Source organism: Abramis brama (genome assembly GCF_963993115.1).
Source record: "Abramis brama genome assembly, contig: SCAFFOLD_77, whole genome shotgun sequence".
NCBI lineage: Eukaryota > Metazoa > Chordata > Actinopteri > Cypriniformes > Leuciscidae > Abramis > Abramis brama.
Window position 1 is genome coordinate 25,905 of NW_028155967.1, and position 10,572 is coordinate 36,476.

The following is a 10,572-nucleotide window of genomic DNA, read 5'->3' on the forward strand; positions in this document are numbered from 1 at the left end:
CATGCTAATCATGCTAGCATTATGCTACCAACATGCTAATAAAGCTAGCATCATGCTAACAACATGCTAATCAAGCTAGCATAATGCTAGCATCATGCTAATCAAGCTAGCATCATGCTAACAACATGCTAATAATGCTAGCATTATGCTAGCAACATGCTAATCAAGCTAGCATCATGCTAGCAACATGCTAATCATGCTAGCAACATGCTAATCAAGCTTGCATAATGTTAACAACATGCTTATCATGTTAGTATCTAGCTAAAAACATGGTAGCAAAATGCTAATCATGCTAGCATCTTGTTAAAAGCATGCTAGCAACATGCTAATCCTGCTAGCATCTTGTTAAAAGCATGCTAGCAACATGCTAATCATGCTAGCATCATCCAACCAACATGCTAATCATGCTAACAACATGCTAATCCTGCTAGCATCATTCTAACAACATGTTAATCATAGTAAATCATGCTGGAATGTGGTAAATCGTAGTAAATCATCTTAGAAACATGGTAAATCGTGGTAAATAATGCTAAAACGTGGTATATCATGGTATCACAACATGGTAATTGTGTTAGCATCTGCCCAGTGGCGAGTTTTGCCACTGCAAGCACCACTTCACATTTTCTTCAGGAAATGTACATTCTAGTTATTATTATTATTATTATTATTATTCTGGACAAAGTTTGGCGCGAAACTCGCCCCGCACCGTTTGTCACAGACCCCTGAGTGAAGTGTCAAATCGACCGGCTCATTGAGGAGAGGTGTGCTATGACTTTTCTAAGCGATCGGGTGTACGATGTTCGCACAGCGGACGAAAAAGCGGCCAAAAAAGTCCCCATTGACTTTACATTGGGCATTCTAAAAAAATTCAAATCCAAACCGACGTTTTCACACACACACCACTCCAAAGGGCCTGACACCCCTGCGTCTCTCCCTCTCTCTCTCCCTCAGAGGATTTATATTATCAAGCAGCCAATAAGTTATGGCCTAAAATCTTCATAGCCACACCCTAGCAACCAGTTTCAGCACCCTAGCAACCACTAAGAGCTCCCTAGCAACCACCCTAAACCAAAAAAAAACATTTTTTTATTTTTTTTATATTTTTTAAAGCAATTTTACTCTCGTGGCCTTGCGATATCGCTCCATGCTTGTGCCTATTCGGCCATAGGCACGAGGCCGCAGGCCGAGTGCCGTACAGAAGTCACTTGTTATTAAAGATTTTAAGAACTCTATAAAAACTCCATAGTAACCATATTTGACAACTACCAACCACCTAGTAACACCATAGCAACTAACAAAAACACCTTAGCAACCACCCTGAACACCCTAGCAACGTCTAGAAATGCTCTAGTAACCACAAAAAACTCTAGCAAGCACCCAGAACACCCTAGCAACTGCCTAGCAACCACCTAGAACACCTAGCAACTGCCTAGCAACCACCCAGAACACCTAGCAGCCACCCAGAACACCCTAGCAACTGCCTAGCAATGCCCTAGCATCCACCCAGAATACCATAGCAACTGCCTAGCAACACCATAGCAACCACCCAGAACACCCTAGCAACCACCTAGCAACGCCCTAGCAACCACCAAGAATACCCTAGTAACCGCCTAGCAACGCCCTAGCAACCATCCAGAATACCCTAGCAACTGCCTAGCAACGCCCTAGCAACCACCCAGAACACCCTAGCAACTGCCTAGCAACGCCCTAGCAACCACCAATAATACCCTAGCAACCACCCAGAATACCCTAGCAACCGCCTAGCAACACCATAGCAACCACCCAGAATACCCTAGCAACCGCCTAGCAACACCATAACAACCACCCAGAACACCCTAGCAACACCCTAGCAACCATCCAGAATACCCTAGCAACCGCCTAGCAACATCATAGCAACCACCCAGAATACCCTAGCAACTGCCTAGCAACACCCTAGCAACCACCCAGAATACCCTAGCAACCGCCTAGCAACACCATAGCAACCACCCAGAACACCCTAGCAACTGCCTAGCAACGCCCTAGCAACCATCCAGAATACCCTAGCAACCGCCTAGCAACATCATAGCAACCACCCAGAATACCCTAGCAACTGCCTAGCAACGCCCTAGCAACCACCCAGAATATCCTAGCAACCACCTAGCAACACCATAGCAACCACCCAGAACACCCTAGCAACTGCCTAGCAACGCCCTAGCAACCACCAATAATACCCTAGCAACCGCCTAGCAACCACCCAGAATACCCTAGCAACCGCCTAGCAACACCATAGCAACCACCCAGAATACCCTAGCAACCGCCTAGCAACTTCATAGCAACCACCCAGAACACCCTAGCAACTGTCTAGCAACCACCCAGAATACCCTAGCAACCGCCTAGCAACCACCCAGAATACCCTAGCAACCGCCTAGCAACACCATAGCAACCACCCAGAACACCATAGCAACCACCCAGAACACCCTAGCAACCACCTAGCAAAGCCCTAGCAACCACACAGAACACCCTAGCAACCACCTGAACAACATGAATAAGCCATATCTCAGCACCAGAACATCGGACAGACATGGTTGTAGGCTCATATGCAATCATGTATAACACTCTAGCAACCGAGTGGCGAGTTTTGCCACTGCAAGCACCACTCACATTTTCTTCAGGAAATGTACATTCTAGTTATTATTATTATTCTGGACAAAGTTTGGCGCGTAACTCGCCCCGCACCGTTTGTCACAGACCCATGAATGAGGTGTCAAATCGACCGGCTCATTGAGGAGAGGTGTGCTATGACTTTTCTAAGCGATCGGTTGTACGATGTTCGCACAGCGGACGAAAAAGCGCCCAAAAAAGTCCCATTGACTTTACATTGGGAGTTCTAAAAATATTTGAATCCCAACCGACGTTTTCACACACACACCACTCCAAAGGGCCTGACACCCCTGCATCTCTCCCTCTCTCTCTCCCTCAGAGGATTTATATTATCAAGCAACCAATAAGTAATGGCCTGAAATCTTCATAGCCACATCCTAGCAACCAGTTTCAGCACCCTAGCAACCACTAAGAGCTCCCTAGCAACCACCCTAAACCAAAAAAAAAATTTTTTTACATTTTTTTGTATTTTTTAACGCAATATTATACTCGTGGCCTTGCGATATTGCTCCATGCTTGTGCCTATTTGGCCACTGGCCGTACTGAACCACCCAGAACACCCTATTCGGCCATAGGCACGAGGCCGGAGGCCGAGTGCCGTACTGAAGGCACTCACAACCACCCAGAACACACTAGCAACTGCTTTTATTTTAAAAATTAAAGCAATATTACACTCGTGGCCTTGCGAAATCGCTCCATGCTTGTGCCTATTCGGCACAAGAAGGCACTCGCAACCACCCAGAACACCCTAGCAACTGCCTAGCAACCACCCAGAACACCTAGCAACTGCCTAGCAACCACCCAGAACACCCTAGCAACTGCCTAGCAATGCCTAGCATCCACCCAGAATACCCTAGCAACTGCCTAGCAACACCATAGCAACCACCCAGAACACCCTAGCAACACCCTAGCAACCACCCAGAACACCCTAGCAACCACCTAGCAACGCCATAGCAACACCAAGAATACCCTAGTAACCGCCTAGCAACCACCCAGAACACCTTAGCAACTGCCTAGCAACACCATAGCAACCACCCAGAACACCCTTGAAAAAGCAATATTTTTTAAAGCAATATTACACTCGTGGCCTTGCGAAATCGCTCCATGCTTGTGCCTATTCGGCCATAGGCACGATGCCGCAGGCCGAGTGCCGTACTGAAGGCACTCGCAACCACCCAGAACACTCTAGCAACTGCTTAGCAACCACCCAGAACACCTAACAACTGCCTAGTAACCACCCAGAACACCCTAGCAACTGCCTAGCAATGCCGAGCATCCACCCAGAATACCCTAGCAACTGCCTAGAAACACCATAGCAACCACCCAGAACACCCTAGCAACAGCCTAGCAACCACCCAGAACACCCTAGCAACCACCTAGCAACGCCCTAGCAACCACCAAGAATACCCTAGCAACCGCCTAGCAACCACCCAGAACACCTTATCAACTGCCTAGCAACATCATAGCAATCACCCAGAACTCCCTTGAAACCACCTAACAACCACCCAGGACACCTTAGCAACCCTATTTATTTAAATGTAATCATAATGGTCGCCTGAGGGCGCTCAACGACCATGTCATCTGTGAGTGTGAGTTTCTAACAAACTAAAAAAACCTTACAATAAATACATTGCATAATTTACCATTGTTAATGTGTGTTTATTTTTGTTTGTTTGTTGTTGTTTATAGTATTTAATGATTATACACACATTAAGCATAATTAACCAATTCAATCGATGAAACTACAAAGGTGGCACAGAGGTATATATAATTACAAAATAATGTCATTACGATTGTTATTAATATTATTTTAAAAAGTAAGTAACATGTAAGATAAAAGTAGTTTAATCACGTGAATACGTGTGACAAAGCCGTTTCTGCGACACCTCGAGCTCTCCTACCGTGTATCAGCGTCAGAACTCACTCACACTTCGTTCATTCCTTGCAGATATGCCATACACTATAAGGATCAGTGAATGAGCGAACGAGTGAGTGAGTCATAAGGTGTGTTCGACATCGGCTGCGGCTGGATGCACCCGATCGGCGAGAGTAGCCGCGTGCAGGCGGGGAGGAGCTGCAAACGGAGACGTGAAGTCGGACACTTTCTGGTTCCCGTAGGGACCGCTCACGTGGTGTTTGCATACTTTACCACAGCTGCAGTGAAATAAATGCAATATTTGCCAAATAATGCACAGATGTTTCAGAGACATTTTGATTCAATACTTTATGTAGCCTACTGCTTCATCCAGTGTCTGTTTGAACAAGAATAAAGTTCAACATAAGCTACTATCAATGAAGTGGAGTCTACGTTCTCTTACGAGAGTCCTCTCGTACTGCGTTTTTATCAAAACGCTACGGGAAAAGTCTCTTTTCACGAAATACTGAAGCAAAAAATTATCCTTAATTTTCATACATGTAAAGCGCGTTGCAGCAGTAGTCAACTATGGCGAGACGGCTTGCTCGCTCATTGGCTGCTCTGCGGCAACTGCATAAGCCTATCGAGCGAGGCCTTTCATCTCTTCAGCGAAGCGCACGCATCGCTGGATCACGAGGAAGCAAGCGTCGTCTGAGGCAAGCACTTCAGCGGGACGAGCCACTTGAAGCCGCTGGCCTACGCCGCCTTCTACAGCCGTACCTGCTGCGCTTTCCGACGCATATCCTTTCATTATCCTTCTACTGTTCTTGTGTGTGTGTGTGTGTGTTCGCCTTGCGACACTCACCCCCTAAAAGAGCTGCGTCTTTTTAAAGATGCCTTCATGCGGCTCGTGCCGAGCCCCACTCACCGAGGGAGACCGCCATGTCATCTGCGTCTCCTGTTTGGGTGAGGACCATGCAGCGCTCGCGCTCGCTGACGGCGGCTGCCCTCACTGCGAGCTTTTGCCTATGGTGACTCTGCGGACTCGCCTGGCATTCTTCTCAGAGCCTGCATTCCCCGCCGCACTGCCGCGCCGTAAGAAGCGCCGCTCGCAGCGGGTCCCGGAACCCGCTCCAGCCCGACTAAGCTCGCCGGTTTGCCCGCCTGCTTCACCGGCTTCTCCCGAATCACTTCCTGATGCTCAGCGCCCGCAGTCTGCCGCCGCTTCATCACAGGAAGTCGGTTCCGAGGCCGCGTCGGGGGAAAAGGATTCCTGCTCTCTGCTAGCTTCAGGCAGCGAGGACTGGGCGAGCTCCGAGGATCTCGCGCCTGCTGCCCGCAAGCCCACTACGAGAGCCAACATTGAGAGAGAGCTCATGCGAGTACTCGCGCTGGCCGCGGCGAGCCTCGGCCTCGAGTGGTCTGCTCCGGAGCTCCCCTCTCGCACCCGGCTGGATGGTAGCTTCCTCCGTGGTGAGCGCACTTCTCCGGATTCAAAGCCCGCTCCTTTTCTTCCTGAGCTGCATGAAGAAGTTGCGAAGGCCTGGAACGCGCCCTTCTCTGCGCGAACGCGCTCGTCTGTGTCACCAGCATTTTCCTCTCTGGATAATGCGAAAGACCGAGGCTACCTTTCACTTCCGCCGGTGGAACAGGCGATAGCAACCCACCTTTGCCCGCCCTCTGCTGGACGGCGGACTAAACCGGTGTTGCCTTCAAAAGCCTGCCGCATGACGTCGACGCTGCTCGCGCGAATTTTCTCCGCCGCTGGGCAGGCCGCGTCAGCGCTACACACCATGGCTACACTGCAGATATTTCAGGGTGATCTCCTCCGTAAGTTGGACGAGATGGGACCTGAGGCTATCTGCATCGCGGATTTGAGGAGCGCTTCAGATCTAACACTCCGCGCTACCAAGTCTGCTGCACAAGCCATGGGAAAGTGTATGGCTTCCGCCACTGTTGCTGAGAGGCATCTATGGCTGACGCTCACGGAGATGGCTGATTCCGAGCGCAACGCGTTTCTCGACGCCCCGCTGTCTTCCGCTGGCCTTTTCGGTTCTTCTCTCTCCGAGTTCGTGGAGAGATTTTCTGAAGCCCAGAAAGCGTCTCAAGCCTTCAAGCACTTCCTCCCGAAGCGCTCTGGTTCTGCAGCGGGTCGTCAAAAACAGACTCCGCGGAGCTCTCAGCCTCAGCCCCCGCCTTCGGCCGCATCCTCACAGCAGCGACAGCAGCGCAGCTCCGGGCCCCGCTCTCGCTCAACCAGCCGACGCCCCGCTCCGCGCGGGCCGCGATCGAGGATTGTGGTGAAGCCGGAAGCCCCGAAGAAGTCCTAGCTCGCCTAGGAAAGCGCAGGTGTGTGAGTCCCGCTGCGGCCGGTCTCTCACCCAAGCGCGCCGCTGTTTCAGTCCCAAGACTTGCGACTGTTCCAGCGTTTTCTGCAAGATGCAAGCCTGCTCAGCCGCCCGCTTGCCTGCACACAAAAGCCGTTTTTACGGCTACCCAGATATATCCCGAAAAGAGTGTATTTTCTGGTGTCCCGGCCACGGCCGATGGTGCTATAAGTGTAGTGTCTATGCCCACTCCTCAGTGCCCATCTCTACACACAAGCACAGCCCTACACTTAGGGCTCGCGCACATAAAATCGACTCAGGTCGATTGCGCTTCCAACATAGTGAAAGTGCCCGCACAAACACTATGTCTTACAGGCCTCAGGCTCTCTGTAAAAACGAGACCTGTGCGCGCTCGCTCTGCTCAGTCAGACAGTGCGCCCAAAGCAGTGAATGTGCCCGCTTCCCGCCCACATTTACTCGCAGACATGAGTCCCACGGGACCCGCTCAGCCCTCCCTCACTCAGTCAAGCGCTGTAGTAAGGTCGAGGACGAGCGCTCTGCCCGCTGTAATAAGCGCGCCCCCCGCCTCGAATGCCACAGGCATAATGCCTACGTTATCGCGCCCCGAAGCGCCTCTGTCGCACGGCGAGCAGAGCGCGCTTCGCATCCAGCCCTTAGCCAGCCATGCAGAAGCATGGGCAGCGCTTCCAGGGGTTTCGGACTGGGTGCTAGGCATTATAGAGAGAGGCTTCTCGCTACAGTTTTGTCGACGCCCTCCCCGCTTCACAGCGCGCGTCCAGACTACGGTGGTTTCAGAAGTAGCACACCTACTTCGCGCCGAAATATCAAAACTGATAAGCAAAGGGGCGATAGAGCGTGTTCCCCGAGCTCAAAGCGAAGGGGGGCTATACAGCAGATACTTTCTAGTCCCCAAAAAGGACGGCGGTGTCAGACCCATTCTGGATCTAAGACGGCTAAACAGAGTATTAGTGAAACGCAGTTTCAAAATGCTCACGACCAGCAAAATTCTCGCGCATGTTCGCCGAGAAGACTGGTTCATGTCGATAGATCTGAAGGACGCGTATTTTCAAATACAGATAGCGTCACATCACAGGCGATACTTGAGATTCGCCTTCGAGGGTCAGACATACCAGTATACAGTCCTGCCTTTCGGCTTGTCCCTGGCACCTCGTACATTTACGAAATGCATGGACGCAGCGCTCGCTCCTCTCAGACTCAGAGGCATGCGAGTGCTGAACTATTTGGACGACTGGTTGATCCTAGCTCAATCACGATCTCAGCTCGTGAAGCACAGAACCATTTTACTCGATCACCTCGAGAATCTTGGTATCACGGTCAATTGGGCGAAGAGTTCACTGAACCCCAGTCAAACGATTTCGTTTCTGGGTATCGTTCTGGACTCGCAGTCTATGACGGCGCGGCTGTCGCCACAGCGCGCGCTGCACATTCAGCGCGCGGCGAAGTCTTTTCGCCGCGGCGTTTTCACCCCGCTCAGGAAGTTTCAAAGGATGCTGGGTCTCATGGCCTCAGCATCATCAGTTCTCCAGCTGGGCTTGCTCCGCATGCGCCCGCTGCAGTTCTGGTTGAAAGCGCGAGTAACGCGCGGAGCGTGGGTGTCCGGCCGGTTACGCCTCAAGATCAATCAAAGCTGTGTGACAGCCCTGATACCTTGGTTGGCGGACGGCTGGTACCAATCAGGTGTAAGCCTGGGGACTTCCTCGAGAGTGAGGATGGTGTCGACAGATGCATCCACCTCGGGATGGGGAGCGCTGCTCGAGGGCAGACCGTTCTTCGGCCTGTGGTCGGAACGAGAAAAGCTCCAACACATCAACTGCCTGGAAATGCTGGCAGTGCACAATGCGCTGACGCGTTTTTGTCCCCATATCAAGGACCAACACGTCGTAGTCCGTTCGGACAACACGGCCGTGGTGTCCTATATAAATCGCCAGGGCGGTCTGAAATCCACATCCCTGTACAGGCTGGCGAAACGCCTCCTAATATGGGCTCAGCACAATTTGCGCTCGCTGAGAGCAGTGCATGTGCCTGGGCTCCAGAATGTGGGCCCAGACAGACTGTCCAGGAACAACATTCCCCTGGGCGAATGGTCTCTACACCCACAAACAGTCCGGCTGTTGTGGGAGAGATTCGGCAGAGCGGAGGTGGACCTATTCGCGTCCCGCGAAAACGCTCATTGCCCCGTGTTCTTTTCCAAGAACGACAGCGCGCTGTCCCAGATGTGGCCGCGCTGCCCGTTATACGCTTTCCCCCCCGTCTCCCTCCTGCCACAGGTGTTAGAGCGGGTCAGGGAAACAGAATGCCCAGTGCTGCTTGTAGCACCGTTCTGGAGGAACCAAACATGGTTTCCAGTCCTGATGCAGCTAGCAGACTTCGCTCCATGGCCAGTGCCATTGAGGAGAGATCTCCTCTCGCAGGCCGGGGGCTCGATTTGGCACCCACACCCAGAGCTGTGGTCCCTTCATGCGTGGGTGCTCAACGGATATCCGTTGACCTCGCAGAGGGAGTGATAAATACCATCACTCAGGCCAGAGCGCCGTCGACTCGGCGGCTTTATGCCTCAAAGTGGTCGGTTTTCTCCGGCTGGTGTACAGCTCGGAGCCTATCACCTCTCGATTGTGAGGTGACGGAGGTTCTCTCCTTCCTACAGGAGCTGTTGGATAAGGGCAGATCCCCTTCCACGCTCAAAGTTTACGTGGCGGCTATTACAGCGTTCTCCGGAACAAAGCTGGGTCAGTCACTAGGAAGGAACGATTTAGTCATCCGCTTCCTCAGGGGAGCTAGGAGGCTGAATCCACCCAGACCTCCTTCAGTTCCTATGTGGGACCTTTCTACAGTCTTGACGGCCATGAAAGGTGCCCCTTTCGAGCCTATCCAATCTATTAGCCTCAAACATTTGTCTTTCAAAACAGTGTTTTTGATGGCTCTCGCTTCGGTGAAGCGCATAGGCGACCTGCACGCGCTCTCCGTGAGCCCAGCGTGCTTAGAGTTTGGACCTAATGACTCTAAAGTCATACTCAAACCTAAGCATGGCTATGTGCCAAAGTCCCTCAACACGCCGTTTCGGGCTCAGGTTATCTCCCTGTCTGCCCTGCCGGGGTCAAGTGAGGAAGGGGACTCAAGTTTTCTTTGCCCTGTTAGGGCTTTAAGAGCTTACGTGTCCCGCTCCGCTGTCTTCAGACAGACTGAGCAGCTTTTTGTCTCGTTCAGTGGACGTTCCAAGGGAATGGCTGTTTCGAAACAGAGCTTATCCAGATGGATAGTTGACGCCATAGCGCTGGCTTATACTGCCAAGGGCATTCAGTGCCCGTTGGGAGTCAGAGCGCACTCCACGAGGGGCGTTGCCTCCTCGTGGGCTTGGTCCAGCGGGATTTCCTTACAGGATATATGTACGGCGGCAGGCTGGGCCTCGCCGTCTACATTTATCAGGTTTTACAACCTAGAAGTTCCCGCCTTGCAGGCTAAGCTACTATCGGTGTAGTCGATTCAGCTGTTTAACTAGAACACTGAAATCGCATGCGCAACGCGCTACCTACTGTCTTATGGGCAGAATTGTGTAAGACCCACATTTCCCACATTCAGTTCAGGTTCCCCACCCTGTCTATGTGATGTCATATTCGCGTCTGCTGGCGCGACCATATAAGGACGGAGGGAATACCCTCTTGTCTCTAGACTCTCTCTGTGAGGTCATGTTTACGTCTGCGGACGTTACAG